General features: G+C 35.0%; 1 long non-coding RNA gene across 1 annotated transcript; it reads right to left on the reverse strand.

Moving 5' to 3' along the window:
- Nucleotides 1-9,438: 9,438 nt before the first annotated feature.
- On the reverse strand, nucleotides 9,439-18,548 carry LOC116782880. The gene is made up of 4 exons (XR_004355390.1): nucleotides 18,009-18,548; nucleotides 16,683-16,746; nucleotides 11,327-11,512; nucleotides 9,439-10,923 (listed from the first exon to the last, which is right to left on the reverse strand). It is a non-coding gene; the product is annotated as an uncharacterized LOC116782880 (long non-coding RNA).
- Nucleotides 18,549-19,443: the final 895 nt, after the last annotated feature.

Genomic DNA, 19,443 nt, shown 5'->3' on the forward strand with positions numbered 1-19,443 from the left:
TATACAAAGCCTTAAACCTGCAAGTATTCACACATGCTTGAGGTTCTTCATATGCCTAAGAACCTGGATAATTTGTGGCCCTAAGTATGTGGCTGGGTGATGGCCACACGCTTAATTAACTATTAAGCTTAATTAACTATTCTTAAAATTAACTATTCTAAAAGTACTTCTAATTGAAAAATTAAGAAATAAAATCGAAGCGCTAACACTTTTTGCAGCATGAAAACCCCAAAGCTTTATCCACCATCATCAACTTCCAAGAGTCTCTTCCTAATTTTTCCTTACTTCTCCCAGGTACTCTCTCACAACTGCTCTTAACCCTTCCAGCCTTTGAAGCTGAGTTTTCCAGATCCCTCAGAGACCTCTCTCACTTTTCTTTACCCTCACAGCTCCTCAAACCCCATTGTTCTTTTCAGACTTGATATTTTACCTCTACCAACCAAATTTCAGCTCTTTCTTCCTCTCTTTCAGAGTCAGCTCTACCACCTCTCAAAAACTGAATTTAATCCATGTTTCTGATGAGCCCTGAACTGGTGAACAGAAAAGAAAAAAAAACAAGGGACATAAAAGAATAAAATAGAGAAAAAGTGTATATATATATATATTCAAACAGATACTAAAGGATATTATATAATAGTCCTCAACTTTTTGGTTTACGGAGCTATATTACATTACTGTATATTGATGAACAAGTAAATAACTCAGGTTTTTCCAGGGATTCATCTATTAAAATAAGACCTTCCTAATGATATATCTTATTACTTTTCTATATTTCCTCACAGTCCTGACTGTAACAACCTTTTTGGTAAAAGTGTCTTGTCATCAGCATTCATGCAATCCTATAAAATTTTTACCTTTTTATATTGAGGAGTTGCCTAATTTATGAAGAATGATGTTGCTGTCTGGGGCTGCATAAGTTTGGTGACACTAATATGGCTCTTTAAGTTTGCAGACTAGTTTGGTTTTGCCTTAGGATAATTAGTTGAAACTTAGAGTCTAAAATTCAGGTTTTTTCTTGTACAGTTTTCTTGCACAGTTTTCTTGTACAATAATTTTCTGACACATATTTTTAAATACAAGGTTTGACAACTTTTAGCAGGTGGGAGGTTTTTTTCTCTTCTTTCAGTTCTGTTTTTTCTCTTTTAGCATACTATGAATTTCTTTCACCTACTTTGAGATGTCATGATATATATAAGTAAGTAATTTTGATTTATTGTTTGTCTCAGACTTAATTCTTCCTTTTAACTGTTTCTTTTTTAACCATTCTCTAAGTACTTTCAATAACTGAAAAAAAATCTGGATTTTTGACTTTCTACCCTAAGCTAAATAGCTGTATATTTAGGCAGTAAATCATTTAAAGAAAATATGTTAATATTTGATGTAGAAAACTATGCAGAAAATGTAAAGAATTTCTTCTCTGAGTAGCTTAACAGTAGAAATGTGTGAAAAATGAGAAGACAAAATCTTTACTTAACTAGAGTGGAAACAGTGACATTTCTTCACTGGAGAAGAGTCTGAACAGTGAAAATGAGCCTTCTCAAACTCTTGTGACAATTACAGTTGCAATTTTACAAGTTCTGGGAAATGTGATCAATCTTTATTGAAGACATGAATCCTGTTAATTATCTGGAAGGAAAGAAAAGAGTCTGCTTCTTACGGCTGCTTCAGTACTACTTTCCACTCCTGCTTTTCTAAGTGTCTTAATTTAGAAGATGCATTCCGTCTGGTATCACAGAATAACTTGCACACCTTCATAACAGACCATCTGCATGTGTTCTCCTTTAGCTTTAGTTCTAGACACAGTCCCACATATTTCTCATATTTCTTGTCATTTCCATAAAACAAAATTTTGTTTTATCCTGACCCAGTTCCATCTCTTTTCTGAAAGTTTCTCCTCTGTTGTCTAGGACCTCCAAAGTTTCCGTATTTTGCTTATTAACTCTTCATGAGTCTTCAAATATGACCCTGTGGCTTCAGCAGTTAGTTTTCTTACATTCATTGGGTCCAGAATAAGTAACAGTATTTAGTATCATGAAATAGCTTTTAAAATAAACCACTTTTGTGGTCCAGTGCAAGACAGTTATGTCAGTTATAGTTTGATTTGGAATAAGATTTTATAGTTTAATTGGGAAAGAGAACATGTCAAAAGAGAGGTTTATCTCATTGCAAAGTACTTGTGTAAAATAGGTCAGATGAATAAATGCTCTGCAGATGTCTAAAATTAGATGAGGTGAATCATGCCCTGATTCATTAGAGACTTGAGTAAGCTATGGACTTCTCATTAACTCAGTTGTAATTTAGCCAGGTGCTTGACTGAGTGAAAGAGAAAAAAACTGGATATTTATGGAAATGAAGTCTTAATACAGACAGAGGAAATAATGTTAAACAACAGCAAGCAGAAATGATACCTGGACAAACAGATGATGCCTGGACATACAGATGAGATGAGATAATATCATTCAATATTAGGTTGCCTATTAGTTTAGACAAAGTTAAAGTGAATTTTTAGCTCAGTTCAATAATCTTATAGTTTAGGCAGCTGTCCAGACAGTTTCTCATTTTGTCTATACAATTTACTCCATCTTTAATTCAAACTCTGTCAGCTATCAGCATACACCACTTCTCTTTTCCTACTGTAATATATCAGCTAATAGTTTGGTCACAGGAATTACCTTCTCCATTCAGCCCAGTATTCGTTCCTGTTTGTATTGTACTGAGGTTTCTGATTATCCTCAATTATTACATAATAAGATTATAATAACAACATTGTATCTTTATGGCAGCAAACATCATGTTTACTTTTTTCTAGTATATTACATAAACAGGAGAAAGCCTCTGAATTTGTAGTTGTTCTGTTTCTCTTCATTCTTCAGATTAGTTTTCAGCAACTCTTCACTCTTCAGTGTTGTTTGCTGCACATAGAAACAAAGGCAGACTATCTGCTGTCTTATGTATATATACCCTGTGTGGTAGGTTTTTCATCATGAATTATTAGCCACAAAGTGGACACAGGTCCAAGTTTGACATTATAAGAAGGAGAGAAATGAAAAATAAGGTTTTATTCAAACACTCTCTTAACAACAGTTGCATTATTTTTTATTGGAACATGGGAAAAATTAATTCAAAACTTTAATTCCACTCCACAGACCACACTCACATATGAGTTTTGAAAATCAACAACAAAATGTGACTGTGTGTAGATGGAGAACAAAATCCAAATTATTTTAATGTAGAATATTAATGCTGGGATCAGTCTAGGAGTCTGTCAACGTTAAGAAATATATTTTCATATATTGTTTTTCAGCTTAATGGTACTGCTGGGTCTGTCAAAAAAGCAAAAATTATAGAAAAATAAGATGCTAGTGATTTGTAATTATAAAAAGTAAAACTCATTTGTTCTACTAATGTTTTTTAATCCCTCTTTTAGTCTTCGTAAGCTTCTCTCTCTCCTAAAAAAAAAATAAATCTTTTGTGAATTGGTTACTGGTAACTAGTAAGTGGACTACAGCTGCCTTACTTGCTGGGAAATAGAATGACAACTATCAAGATATATATACATAATGTAATATTAATGTGATTGTGCAGTGTGTAACTCCAACTGAAGATTGGGTAGGACTTAAACAAATTTAAAAAATCCAATAAGCCAAAACAACAAAACATTATTCTGCATAGTGGGTCTGATTGAGAACAGATTAATTATTTTAAATTCATTTTTAAGAGAAGGAGATTAGCTCTACTGTCCTACTGCTTCCTGAATAATTGGGCATTAGTCCTGCAATTATTTAAATAATCTTACTTCCTGAAACAGAACCCCATGTTAATATTTCATGAAGTTAAACACGTATGCAATTTTCAATAACATATCATTATATCATTATAAATGACTCAATCATCTTAGAGGTCTTTTCCAATCTAAATGTTTCTGTGATTCTATACTAATCCTTCTCCAATTCATTCATCGTAGATTACAAAATAACATTATGATCAGATATTACAGTGTAGTTTTACTTGCCACACATGAGCTGAATTACCTGAGTAGATAGATTATCAGTTGTTTGCAATGACTGAGTCCTTTTTAAGTAAAAATACTCAAATTTTATGTGAAATTTTAGCATTTTAAATTTGACTTTAAACTTAGCAAACCACACAAATCACCATGACAGTAACAATCACTTAGAGTGACTCTAAAATGAAAGGTAGTCCCTAAGATTCAAAAAGCAGTTAAATAAAACTGATGTTAGCATTGTATTTTCATTGCTTCTAACCTCTGAGTTAAATCCATCTTTTTTTTCCTCCTTTTAATACTTAGTCACTCTGAATTGTGGTTTAATTGTCATTTGAGTTTGTCTAACTTAAACTGAACAACAGTGACACCGTACAATCTATTTGTATGTAAAAGCATTTTTTTAATTATTCTTCTCTATAGTTTGAGAATGAATAATTAGACATAACACATAGCATAATGATCCCTGCTTTAAAACTAGTAATTTGCTTTCTCTTTCTCATACTAGTTAATGAGCTGCACATGTGATTTATAATCTTTAATTTTGCTGCATTATATGTGATTGTTTAGTATTCTTTATATTCAATCCAACTAGGACTTGAACAACATGAAAAGATGGGATGAGTTCATGATAGATTATGTATTTTCAAGTTTTACTGGCATCATAATAAAATATATCTACATATTCCTAAAATAAAATAACATACTTTACTCTGTGTTTGTGCTAAACTGCATCATCAGTTTGATATTTCAGAAGTTAAAGTACTGTTTTCATTGCCTTTGTAGTCTATTCCTCTGAAAAAAAGATGCCACATTCTTAAAAAAATATCGGTGGATTAAACCCATCTTTCTGAAAGTATATATAAAATGTGTTCAGGTTAAATTGCTTCAACATAATTTTTTTTCTTCTTCAGGGAAAAAACTACACTGGACCTGGAAAAAATGAAATAACGTATTTCATCCAGAGAACATTATCATTGTTTCAGATGAGTCTTACTGAATCTACAGAAAATAATGGTAATATCTCTGGGAAAAAAACGGCCACTGAGAGGGAAAAAAACAAAACATAGACATTGCAAGAATAAAATAAGGTTATTATGAAACTCAGGAAAAATATACGAACTGGTAGAATGCAAAACACTTCTGACATGAATGTTTACAAGATTAAATGTGCTGATGTAGATTTGGTGCAAGATCCTAATACCCTACTTCTAGTTATGCAAAAAAGGTTGACAGATCCCAAGCATCTTTGCTTCTAGGAACCTGTTTGAAAATCGAAAGTGGAAGAAAGATTTACATTACTAGAAGCCATATTTTAAGAATGATTACAAATAAAGATGTCAAATTGGTTGTTAAGTCAGTCCCTACTATTAGTTCCACTAGTGCATTATAGTCATAGTCTTAATTCTGCTCACAGGTGTGGTTTTTTCCTGCAAAGAAAAAAAAAAGAATAAAATAAATAAAAAAAAAATCCCTCCAAAAAATAAGAAAGAAGAAAATCCAAAATAAATCTGATATAACTGAGAATTAGTCTGAATTATCCCACTAGGGTTTTTTTTTAAGTAATTGCTGAGGACATATGCCAATCTGTGCTTCTGTTCTTCACAAGTCTTGGATAAAAATCTGTGAAAAACTAGCTCCGATCAGCAGCACAGTTTTGGTGCAGACAACCACATGATCTTCATTTGTCATCTGATGGTTTATTTTGAAAAGTAGTGTCAGTGTGTACAAACTAGATTCTTTTCTGAGGAAATTAAAATGTAAAATCTAATTTAGTGTACACTGAACATGCTCCCATCTGGAATAAAGGCAGAGTTAATTTTCTTTTTAGTAGGTGGTATGGGGCTGTGTTTTGAATTGTGCTGGGAACAGTGCTGAAAACACAGGGATGTTTTATTTACTGCTGAGCAGTTCTTGCACAGAGTCAAGACCTTTTCTAGAAGCTCCTCACCCCACGCCACCAACAAGGCAGCTAGAGGTGCACAAGGAGATGGGAGAGGACACAGCCAGGACAGCTGACCCCAACTGTCCGAAGAGATATCCCATACCATATGGTGCCATGGTCAACAAATGAACCTGGGGGAAGAAGGAGGAAGGGGAGTATGTTCAGAGTGATGGTATTTGTCTTCTCAAGTCACCATTACATATGATGGAACCCTACTTTCCTGGGGATGACTGAATGCCTGCCTGCCCATGGGAAGTGAATGAATTCTTGGCTTGCTTTCCTTGTGTGCTTTACCTATCAAGCTGTCTTTATCTCAGTCTATGAGTTTTCTCACTTTTACCCTTCTAACTCCCTTCCCCATCCCAACCGGGGAATGAGCAAATGTCTACATGACGCTTATTTGCCAGCTGGAGTTAAACCACAGAACCTATAGATCTGGGGTTGATCCTTTGTTTCCTTACAGTGTTTTTGTATATTTTTACCAGTCATTTGCTTTCTTGCTTTTCTGTTTCACAGTTAGACCTGATATATCAAGAGTTGTGTGGAAGACTTACACTGTACATTTTTATTATTTTCAAAATATAGTAGATCCTCCCCACAGTCATGTAGCATTTACCATTCCTAACATCTGTTCCTTACTCTTCAGCCCAGAAAAGCCACAGTCTTGGATTCATGCTGTTGTCTTTAAAAGCCTGGAATATGTATTCGGATGACTGCTACTAAATCTGTCTTGCTAATGATTTGTATTGAAACCAGTCTTGACTAAATAAATTCAGTGGAAATGAGTTTGCAAACCATGTACCCAGGCCTTGCAAAAGAAGACTGTATCTTTAAAAGAATTTTATTTTTTTCACTGTTCTGTTCATATTTTTTCTCTGATAGATGCTTTTATCTACACAAAAGAAGAAGCATATGATATTTCTTCCTATCACTCTCCGCATATGGTACTAGATAAATATAAATATTACACCAACAGAAAATTTCCATTCCCATATTTTCTCACTTCGTTTTCTAATTATTCTATACACAAGGGCAGTCAGGCAATCATATATATTTTTCTCTATTGAGCTGCTAATTACGATGTCTTTTGTTTATCATCCAATTTAAACACTTAAGGAAAGAGGAGAATATTTCTACAAATCTTTAATACTTGATGTATATATAAATTGTTTGAACGCATGTACTGAAAACAGGTTGCGAGTGGCCCAGAGGGTGGTACAAGATTTCAAGAAGTTCAGTTGGAGGCCTAGTGCAGTTAAAGAAACAGGAGGTATACCTGAGGAGTCTATATGGGATCCAGTCCTGTTTAATACCTTCATTAATGATTTGTATGATGGGGTAGACTGTACTCTCAGCAAGTTTGCAGATGATACAGTACCAGGATGAGTGGTTGATACTCCAGAGAGACCTCAACAGTCTGGAGAGATGAGCTGACAGGGTACACATGGAGTTCAACAAGGAGAAATGCAAGAAGGGGAACAACCCCAGGCACCAATGTATTCTGGCTGCCACCCAACTGGGAAGAATTTTGGTAGAAAATGCCTGGGGATCCTGGTGGACATCAACGTGGACATGGGCCTACAATGGACTGTTGCTGCACAGAAGATCCATGGTACCCTGGACTGCACTAGCTTCGCCAGTAGGTAGAGGGAGGTAATCGTTCCCTTCTGCTCAACCATACCTGTGGCCATACCTGGAGGACTGTGGCTAGTTCTAGGTTCCCAAATACAAGAGAGACATACTGGATAGGGCCATACAAAGGCCCATGAAGATCCAGAGTCACAGAATATTCCGAGTTGGAAGGGACCCACAAGGATCATGGAATTCAACTCTGAAGTGAATGGCTGTACAGGGATTGAACCCGTTACCTTGACATTATTAGCAGATGATGAAGGGACTTTCCTCCTGTGAGGAAGGACTGGGAAACTGGGGCTCTTCAGCTTAGAGAAGAGAAGGTTGATAAAGGATCTTATCAATATATGTAAATACTTGGCAGAAGGGTTCAAAAAGCTTGGAGATAGGCTCTTTTTGGTGGTGCCCAGTGACGGGACCAGAGGCAATGGGCATAAACTGAAGCACAGCAGGTTCTATCTGAGCATTAGGAAACACTTTTTTACTGTGAGGTTGACTGAGTACTGACACAGGTGTCCCAGAGAGGTGATGAAGTCTCCAGCCTTGGAGATATTCAGAAGGGCATGGGCATGCGTCTGGCTTCTACATGACCCTGCTGTAGTAGAGGGTTGGACTAGATGGTCCAGAACCCCTGGTCTGGCTTATTCTTTATTGATTAACTAAAGGAAGTCTATTTAAACAAACAGTTGATTCACTTAACTGATGTAGTCACCTGATCCACTGATGTAGTTTTCTCTCTAAAACAAAGGCTGCTCTAGTAACAGAGCTTGAATGTCCAACTCCTCGCTAGAGGTTTCTTGGAGAAAGCTCAGCGAAGTGGTCCTCCTTCGGCAGGAGGAGAGAGCGACCAAGTTCCTTCTCTGGATTCCAAGGTGAAAACTCCTTTATTTGAAAGTCCTGCAACTTATATGGGCTCGGGGGCAGGGCTAGAAGGAGGAACGTGATTGGGCCACAGTCTGGGGGAAAGGGAGTGGCTTGAGGGCTCCGCAATCAGTGGGGGGTACAGAGGGACCACAGTCCAGTAACAAAACCAGGGACTGGGGAAGAGTGGATGAGACAGCCCATCATACTTGCGCAGAGGCGGAGTCTGTGTTCCGGGAGGGGAGACCATATGGTACTGAGCGGGGAGGGGCACTGCGTGGTTACAGAGACCAAGGGAAACCCGTACAATAAAAAAATGTGTATTACTGCTTTTTCACTCTGCTCGATTCCGGGAAGCTGCTGCTGTGAAGTACCTGTTTCTAAAGCCATTCTTTCCAGGTTTCATAATCCTGGCGTTCACCCACAATCTGGTCCTCTGTGTGTTCAGATATATTTAGCTTTCTTTTCATTTCAGCAACACTCAGTCACTGCTGAGTCATATTCTTCCCTGAGCCTACCCTGAGAGCAGTCATTGCCAATCTCCTCTAAGAGTTCTCCCATTGTGGAAATTTGTTGATTGATCAAAATAGTTCCAGTAAATGTGCCCTGGAAAAAAGTTTACTTTACAATAGTTTAGACTGTTGAGATCACAAAGGAAATGGCTATAAGAACAAACAAAGGTGCAAATATCTGAAAAGAAAATGCTAAAACATGTTGTAAAGATGTATTCATGTTTAAGTAGAGAAGAGATTTAAATACGAAAGCAAATAGACAAAACAGAACTCCATGACATTTATTATCAGGTTCTGTTAACATTTTTCTAGAATCTCATATGTGAATACAAAAGACATAAACAACTTTTTTTTTTCATACTGGAAAAATTTTCTTTTGCATCTGATGATGATTTACAGCAAAACTAGAAGACTTCAAGCCATGTTGCAAATGCGATCATGTCTAAAAATTAGAGTTTAGGATTGAAATTAGTTCCGCATTAAAAACTGGTAAATGGCAACTTTATTTGTGGGCTCCATTTTTATAACTTTATACAGCCCTACTGAAATTTCCACAGTATTTCACAGAATTATGATAGCCAATACACATAACTAGATTTGCAAGTTTAAAATTTAATTTTGGGAAAATACAATAGCCTTAATGGACTATAGCTTTGGAATGTACATGAATACAAAGTGCATTACATATGACAGAGGAACACAGGAAAATTATTCATCTTCTGTTTATGAACTAGATTACAATGAAAAATTAATCTCTTTTCAGGTTTCTAAAATCTGTCTGTTTTCACCATTTTTTCCACCTCCTTCTACTAGTTAGAAATATTTAAATAATAACAAAAATTATGATTTTGAAAGTCAATAGAACACAGTGAACACAAAAAGTCACTTAGTTGCTTTAGAAATGTCCTGTTTCAGCCCATGTCTTCGCTAGAGTTTGAGTCTGTTTGAAATAGAATGGGATATTTGTCCTTAAGAAGTCCCACCTCCTTTTTGTGTATTAAACTTTTTGATGCTGAAGACTTTATAAACTGCTTTCATTATCCACTATGTATATTTGATAAACATCAAGTCAGAAGTCTTTGGAGATTTCTAATCATTATTACTCTCCTATTAGTCATGTCATGTTATCCATAATGCCTACAGAGCAGAAAAGACTTTGATTTAACGTTTTATTCAAAGGACAAATCCTTCACTGGTATAACAGTCCCTAATGCAAGGCAGATATTAGTTGATGTAAAATGGCCAGTTTATTGCCTCCTGGGATGTAGATTTACTTTGACCCTTTCAACCTGGAGGTGAAAGAGTTTTCTGTTGATGGTCAGTTACAAAACTATCAGTACTAATAATGTTTTTGACATCCTTTCTTACTCTGATTAATAGTTATATATCCATGCAACTGCTTTGACAACTACCCTCTGCTGGCTTTCTAAAAATACGTTGCTCACTTCTGCTCTCTCACTGAGATATATATAAATAAATAGAGTGCATTTATTGTTTTCCTAATATTTTTCATAATTGTCTCAGAGTTACCTGATTTCATTACATTTGTTCTCTAAACATGTGAAGAGTACAGAACCAGCAGATATAGAACTCACTAATTTAAGGAGAGAAATGAAGTGACCTCAGATGTAGTTGACATCAATATGGCTGCAACTGTGAGATTTCTAAACTCTGAGACACTGGTATTCACTTTAATGGGAGCAATGTAGGCTCCCAGTAGAATAATTTATTAATGTTCTCCAAAATGCTCTATTCAATGAGGTTATTCAGCAAAGTCCAGTGGATGCTAGTGATGTTTAAAGTTTTTGTATTGGAAAGTCTCAAATCTGACTGCTAAAGCATATCCTTAACGTTGGAAAGACAATTCATGACTCTGGCTTTGGTGAAATTATTTACATTCCAAAAGAGCAGCAAACAATTTCCACATTAGATTCACAGTCATGATAGCTTGAAAGGTTCCCTTGCCAGAACTGTATCAAATGGAGAACTAGAAATTTATAAAAAGTTGAAATACAATTTTATTCATAAATGGTAGAATGTCCCATTTGCTTGAGTAGCAGAAGCACTAGTGTGATTACTAATTTGGTCCTTCCTATGTGCAACACATCAACAACTAAGAACTAGCACTTGGAATTCCAGTTTAATCAGTGAGTCATATGTACTAAGTTCTTATGCACAAGAAAAAGTACCTTTAATAAACAACAGTTTCAACAGAGTTCACAACTACTACTGTCAAGACAGTGCACGTAAGTAGTTCCTAATATGACTTCAATTTCATTAATATTTTTAAGGAACTGAATCTAAATAACTATATTTTAGTGTCGCTAACATCCTTAGATGACAACTGTAACATCTGTGTTAACCTTGACTTACCAATTTTTATCACGAATTCCATATCTACCATCTCTCCATCATCCAGTTCTGACATGCTTCTGTATGAACCCCAGCCGCAGCTTGCTTGCTATTAATTCAGACACCAGAGGCATCATGAGATGATAAACTACAAACTGCTCCTACAAACTGCTACATATCTTACAGATCAGAAAAGCCAGTAAACACCTGAAAAAAAAACGCATAAAAAATGCCATGATATACAACCAGGACATCAAAGATTTGCTCGATATACCCAGTTCATCTGAGTAAAAGAAAACTGCACCACCAAACTGTTTTCCAGACTACATCTTTGAATGACCTCTGAAAGAAACATATGAAAACTTAGTACAAAAATCAAAATGTGTCACTGATGGTACACCCTTAGCAATCACATACCATCACGAGCTAAAACAAACTCTAAAAGTTATTAAAGAAACGATATTTGTATCTTGAAATACATGTTCAAATCTCCCCTATTACTTTTCAAATAGCAGCCCCAAAGAGCAAAATATAGGCCCTCCAAGGACATCTGTATAGGTGAAGCTGAGCAACTACTATACACTGAACTGAATTCAAACAGACCTTTGATAAAGGCTAAACCAAATAATTACCCCTAGGTGAGCAATATTTTTCACAAGACCACCACTTACCAAGGTCTCACACTACAGATTCTTAAGGGACAGCTTCAAAGCTCCTTTCCAATCACACAAATCTATTGAATATCCTTAGTCATGGACTTGGGGTATATGCTGCATTTGTCCTACCCCTGAAGTGTTGGAAGCAAAGTTGGTTGATGCCTGTTTCTCTTTTGTATATAAGTTTAACATGGTTTTCATCTACTTTATTGTCACCCCCTGTATTACAGTTGCCTATCGTCCTTTCTACTCAACTATCCTGTAGAAAAGCATCATATTGTACTTAAAGCAACTATCCTAAACCTTTAGGTCCCTTCAGAAGTTACTGCTTCTGTTACAGAGCAGATTACTAGCATGAGAACCCAGGAAGTCACCTCATTGGTTTTTTTTCCTCAATTATATAAATTGATCTAATACAGGATCTGTTTAACCTGTTTGCTCATACTGTCATAGATCCAAATCCCAGTGGGACTCCAAATGGCCTATGTTATTTTAAAGATAAGCATACTTAATGTTTACTGTTTCCAGAATATAGAAAGCTCTAGTCTTTGTCTATACGGATTTTGGTCAGTAACTGTCATTCTCTTTCTTGTTTTACGGTGGACTGTATTGCTAGTGAAAGTTAAGTCAGCTTCTTGGGAATTTCATACCTCCACAAAATTGGTCTTAATCTAATAAATTTTGATGTAAAAGTGTGACAAGAAAAAAACCCAATGTCCAAAGGTTTCAGTCTAATTCTCCTGTCTTCTCATTATGCTTCTGCTGATATTTTTTTTATAGAACATTTTTTCCTTAATGTAAATTCTTCTGTTGTTATTTTGGGGCTGGGGATTGGATAAAACCATAAGAAAGTTGCTCAGTAAAACAGTTGGCTTCTTTAATGACATAATTAAATTAAAAAAAACAGGCAAGCAAGCAAACAAAACCAAAAAACCAGTGATTCCAAAAAATTCGGTATAATGAACTGTCCAGAGGCTTTTGATCTTTGAGTAGCAAAGGTATTTATTGACAGCACTGGGAACAAACCATCTATTGCTGGAAAAACGTGCTCAAAGGCTTCACATAAAATCAGCAGTTTTTATACAATTTTAGTGTATGATTAAATGCATATTCAAGTGATTACAACATCTATCTATACATATTAATAACAGGTGGAATACAGGTGGAGCTCAGGCGGGCCTTGGGGCAATGCTTCTCTTGGCCCTCAGTTTTGGTGGGAGATCTGCTCTTCCTCCTGTGGGTCTGGGGGCTAATCTCATCTTCCTCAGCTTGACCTCTCTTCTTTTCCATCGTTCTCGACCTGCTCACTGAAGCTTAGAAAAAGGGTTGGCTCCTGGCCTGTTTCTTCTATTCAAACGTCTACCTTATCCTACTGCATCTTAATTTATTACCTCTAGGCCTATTACATGTTCTTTTACCATTCTTTTAAGTTTTGGTCCAGTAAGTAGAACAGAACAAGTACAGCTCGTTTGGATGTTAGTAGCTTGTTAGCAGGCCCAGATTTCTTAGTTAACTCTTTTGGACCTGGCCTCCTATTTCACCAACATCAAATTACTTTTGTGATGGAGAAAACAGAACAACAGATATAATTGCATGAAACAGAGCCTATAAACTAAGAGAAAGCAGAAGATGAGCTTCACTATCCAAGTAATATCGCAGATCTTCACAGCAATTAAGGTTGGCATTTGATTGGTTTTGTGGTATCTGTGTATGCATTGGTTTTCAGACAGCAGGAACAAACAGACAAGGATTTGGGTTTGTTTCCATGGGGAAGTTTAAGGACAGAATAATTCTGGCTAAACTGGTGGTTGGAAGAAAGCTTGTCTCTAGTTCCTAAAATATTATGCAATGCTCTGCTGAAGATAAAAACCTCTGGAAATGTGAAATATCACCACATAACAACTACTCTTAAGTGAAATATTTAATTTCCTTCTATCTAGAGTCATATAAGTTATGTTATTTTGGTCCCCATTACAGCTGGATTTGGGGGTATTGTCATGAAGGGCTTGTGAGACAGCTAAGTTTAACATCTTCTGTTTTTGAGAAATAGTATGAAAATGATATTGACATTCTGTATGAATGACTTAGTCAGGACAGTAGGAACTTATGTTCCAAACCCAATTTGGTTTTTGTCTTTTCACAGAATACCAAAATAAGTTGACGTCATATTTCCAGAACAACACTAGCTGTCCTTTAACAAATAAAGAAGTACTGCAATGAGTGCTCAAGGCATGTGAATAAAATCTGACCCTCTGATGCCTCCTCAAATCCATTTTTCCTGTGACTTATGCTACCAGATTTCCATGAATTTTACTACATGAACTATCTATAAGTCTGTGATGGGTGTTGGTACTTTGGGTATTGTGCAGACAGAGGTACAGGGATGGTTTGAATTATCACCATCTCTGTGGACAAAAAAAAAAAAAAAGGAACAAACCCTAAAACAACAAGGAGAGAATTAATAACTTGACCATGAAAACTGTAAAAATTTTAGTATTACACCATGAACTCCATTATCAGTTTTTCTCTATAGTGGAAATAATGAACAAGCTCCAATTTTCAGTTACTTGTTTAGTTGAAACATATTACACTCACACATTTTTGATACAGTTTGGCCTGCGTATCATTTTGGAATATCATGTCAGGGTAAAGCTTGAATTAAACTAGAGTTTATGTTTAATACTGTGGGAGTAATTACTTGAACTGGTATATGATTTACATAGCACATGTTGTGTTACAATGTACATTCTGTATTTCAAATTATTCCTTCCTTAAAATGTTTATTATTCAGTAATTATCAGTATTGGAAGAGATTACTGTAACTAATTCTGGTACAATTTATACAGTAAGCATAGTTTCTTTGAATGTCAATTATTTTGAAGCATTCTTTTCTTTAGTTTTTCCTCTATATTTTTATGCCTAAAGTAATTATAAAATAATCATTGGATTTTCAAAAGTTTTCACAAGGTTCTCAAATAACGTATGGATGAACTGGTGCACAATATACATATAGTGAGAAGAAGGAAGAAGAGGGAAGGGAAAGAGAGAAGCAGTGGAAGGGAGGAGAAAGAAGAGAAGGGAGTTGTGGATCTCACTGTAGATATGCGTCATGAAAAGGGTTAAGAGTTTTTTTAAGTTGCTTTTGAGAAGCTCACAATTATTGCATGTAAGTAATTAAGTCCCTTTTTGGGGGGGTGTTCTTTTTCTTGGTTTGGTTTGGGGTTTTTTTTCTAATTTGTTTCTTTACTTTGACTTTTATTTCAGTACTCATTTTTCACACTTTGGTTCAGTCAATTATTTTTAAATTTTAGTATGAAATTTTTATTTATTTATACTTGTCATCATGATATAAAATGACTTTCTATTACGTGTTATGGTTCTATATCATTTACTTCATTATATGATTTGAAACAAAGCTGATAAAAACCCCATATTTTTTCTTAAGAATTATTTGTTGAATGTATAATAATTTTTTGGATGAACACTATAGATGTTTGGTACACAGAATCTGTTTATATTTTTTAAAAAATGTTGGGTCATATTTTTTAATATGTTATCCCCATATGTACCTGTAAGAATTGTTATGATATCCAAAAATGTTTAAAACATTTTCACAGAACGCAATGAGGGGGAAAACAAAGAAATTATATATGTGAATGTGAACTGCTTTTGAAATTCACAACTTCTATTAGATGTTAAAATAAACCTTGAGACATGAGTCCACACAACTATTCTATTTCATGAAAACTTCAGATATTTCAGATTACAAACTGGACTCTTTTTGACAAAATTAAAACAGAAGGTTCACTCCAGGAGAGTACTTAATACACTTCAACGGCTAAAGGGTGCTCAGTCCAACTCATCAGGCTAAACCCATTCCAAATTTAGCTTTTATGAAAGGTACGTAGTGTAATCATCAGATTCTTGGTGAGAACTGTTTGTGTCTACAAACCCACCCTTGTTGGGCCACACAACTTGCTAAAGTAGTGAGAGCTACATTCTTCAAAGAAGCTCCACAAGACCTTATAGGTACAACCTGTCAAACAATTTGTCCCATTCAGAGGTTTTGGCCCAATATTTTTTATATCCTTACTAATACTAAAGACATTTGATCTGACTTTACAGGAAAGGGCCAGAACCAACAAAACATGTATATAACCACAGGGAACTTCAGTCACTCAGATTATGTGATTCCTATATTATCCATCAGGCCAAAACCCTTTGATTTTCCAGCTGGACACATCCACTGATGTGTGTTTCAATGTTTTGCTTCTTTATAGAACACATGATGTTGTTTATAGCTATCTCTAAAACATTTAAAATGGATTATATATAAGACTTATACTCGAGTGAGATGCTTAATCAAAGTAGAGAACACTGTGACTAATGCATTTTTGGATATCCACTTCTGTTTGAATAGCCTAAGATCAAATCTGAAAAAGTGAAAATTGTAATAATTTTTAAAATCCTTTTTTAATGTAAAACCAACTTGTAGATTATTCTGCACATGCATAATGTGTAGACCAAGTATATGGGTACAAAGACAAATATCTGTGCTGTATCAGTGAATAATTTGTTGCAGTTGTCAAATAATGGGGAAAAAAAATTATTTTTGCTAATTTTTGTTCTGTATCATACTTAAAAGACCACTGAAATAACTTAAAATTGTTGTGAATCATCAGAAAACAGAACTATTAAATTTTCAAGAAGGTAACACCCACCTGACTTTACAGAAAGTAACATATTTTTGTTCTGAGACTCCAAATCAGACTCCAAATCGTCTGCCTATATAGTCAGAAATAGCAAGAAAAATTTTTCAGAAGAATAACAATTGGAATCTTTATTTAAATATGCTCCTTGTATTTTTCTTTCTCTGTCACTGTCCTACTTGTTTCTAAACTATAGTAGGTTTAGTGCTCTTTTTAAAGTGATAGATCATGTATGTTCTTCATACTGTTGCAGATGTGAACAAACATACTATCATTTCGTTTTGCTGCTTGAACTTATGGATAGAAATATTTATGTCTCAATGTATTATCTGTACACATAAACACAGATATGCATACACAAGGAAAATTCAGAAAAATTAGAAATAATATTTGATTTGATAATTTCCAAAGAAGCTATAGAATCTTGAATTTAGCTGCAAGTTCTAATAGCATTTGCTATTTTCTTACTGAAAAATCTTGCAAGATCGTATGTCACAAGAGTGACATACTATAAGTGAATGCATTTTTAAACTTCATTTTAGGAAAGAGTTTATAACATGATTAAACCAAAAAATAGACAGAAAGAAGTAACCAAAATGATACTACTGTATATTTTTTAATATTAGGTCATTTAATCTCTTAAATTATTATTTTTTATCAGTTTTACATATTGAAAATGCATGAAAAAAATTATCCATAGCAAAGTACAAAATGGTGATTGGCACACAAATAAAAACATTTAAAGGTGTACATATACCTTTACCATTGTTTGTTTTATTAAGCCTGAGCTGAATCTAAGATGTGGAAGAGGAATAAATATTGCAGATTTGAAATTAACAGCCATCAGGAGAAAAACTCCAGAGGTTCATTCACCCTTAAAATCAAATTAATGATGTCTAAAAAAATTTTATTGACAGTAAAAAATCCAATAGGGTTCCTATAAAAAGAGTGTCCCCTGAGTAGAGAAGCTATTGGAAATGACAGCAATTAAATCAAGCTTATGAAATATTTAACTCATTCCAAGGTGAGTTTGTTTCAGTGAATATCAGCTCTTAGACCAAGTAACGAAAGAAAGATTGAAAGAAATGCATGTATACAGAATTAATAAATTCACCATTTTCATAAAAAGGGATGGACTTTATTTAATTAGATTATATGTTGAACATTTTCTGACGATCCTGAATAACTGGATTCAGAAGAATAAGAAATGATAGAACTATTGCAAATAGTGTTACAGATGTGTAAGGAGTGAATTGCCATTGCAGACATATAGTTACCAAGCACAAAATGAAGGACATTTTAGTTTAAAAAAAAAAAATCACAAACCACTTTAATTACCTGCAAACGCTCTTGATGTCTTTTCTTCTTCATGTGTCTTGCAAAAATGATTGATTTGTAGACAGTAAATTTTATATATTGCTTCTAACAACTCTATTATGCTCTGGAAAAAAGATAGCATATTTATCCAGCTTAACAGGCCACTCTGGGAACAGTGATAACAGAAAAATCCACCTGAAGCAAGCAAGGATTTTGATGTTCTGTATATGTGAAACTGATGTTTTGGAGTCATAAGAAGAGCTACTAAACAGCTTGTATGGAATTGAATATTATAGCTAAAAAGGGATGTTTCATGTATAAGACTTTCACATAACGAATTAAATGTTTTTATTCCTACCTTATTAAAATTCCATTTTAGAAAAGCAGACTGTGATCTAAACTATTGATAATTGTTCTTTGTGATAGAAATTCAAGGATATTGCCCTTCATTACATTGCAGAGATTTTCTTTATGTCTAAAGTATCTCAAGATGTACACAAACATGAGAACTGAAATTCACTATATTGAATAATTCACTCTACAAATGAAAAAAAAAAAAGCGCAAACAACAAGTAACAAAATATGGAAAACTGGAGCTAAGCCACAGTCTTTTGCACTTCTATTTGAGAAACCTTCCAGCTGTGATTACACCTTCAAGAAAATTGTTTCAGTGTAAACTTTAGTTACAACTTCAAGGGATCCTCTTTACCTAAATGCTGTTTAGAGACATAAGCTTGTAGCACTTTTTTGGATTAATTTATCAGCCAGCAAAGACAGTTTATACCTGATAAGATCATGCCGCTGAAATGTATCTAGTTTTCTGTTCCTTCACATCTGTTTACATGAAAGCCCTTTCTGCAAGTAGAAATGAATATGTAGCACAACAATACAGTCTACTGCACCCACGACAATGTTACCTGAATTCTGGTCGGACATTCTTCCAGAAAGGTCTGCCAGAGCTTCAGAAAAAACCTCTCAGCCTCTCATGATGAGTAACTGCTCACCAGCAGTTACTATTCTCTTTGTTCAATTTTACAAGTGTGTGTCATCTTCTCACACATTTCTGTGTGAAAACATCCAGGTTTCTAGTTACTGGTGAAGGTGTTTAAACGGAGTTTTTACAGGTAAATTAGAAGCGCTCACAAACTTTCCTTTTACATTCCTCATAGGAATAGCACAGAGAAGAACAGTTACTCCTTCCTACTTGGTTATGTGGCATTTTAAATACCTCAAAGATTTCTGCAGTAATTGTGTCTGTGGGGTTGCACACATTTGAGGGCTGGAACAGGCCAGTCAGTCTCATCTCTGTGCCTGACAAGATAATGAAGCAGATCCTTCTGGAATCCATGCTAAGGCTCATGGAAAATAAGGATGTGGCTGCTGACAGCCTTAATGGCTTCATTGAGGGCAAATAGTGCCTGACAAATTTGGTGGCCTTCTATGATGGGGTTACAGT

The sequence above is a fragment of the Chiroxiphia lanceolata genome, chromosome 2, assembly GCF_009829145.1.
Source record: "Chiroxiphia lanceolata isolate bChiLan1 chromosome 2, bChiLan1.pri, whole genome shotgun sequence".
In the NCBI taxonomy this organism is placed as follows: domain Eukaryota; kingdom Metazoa; phylum Chordata; class Aves; order Passeriformes; family Pipridae; genus Chiroxiphia; species Chiroxiphia lanceolata.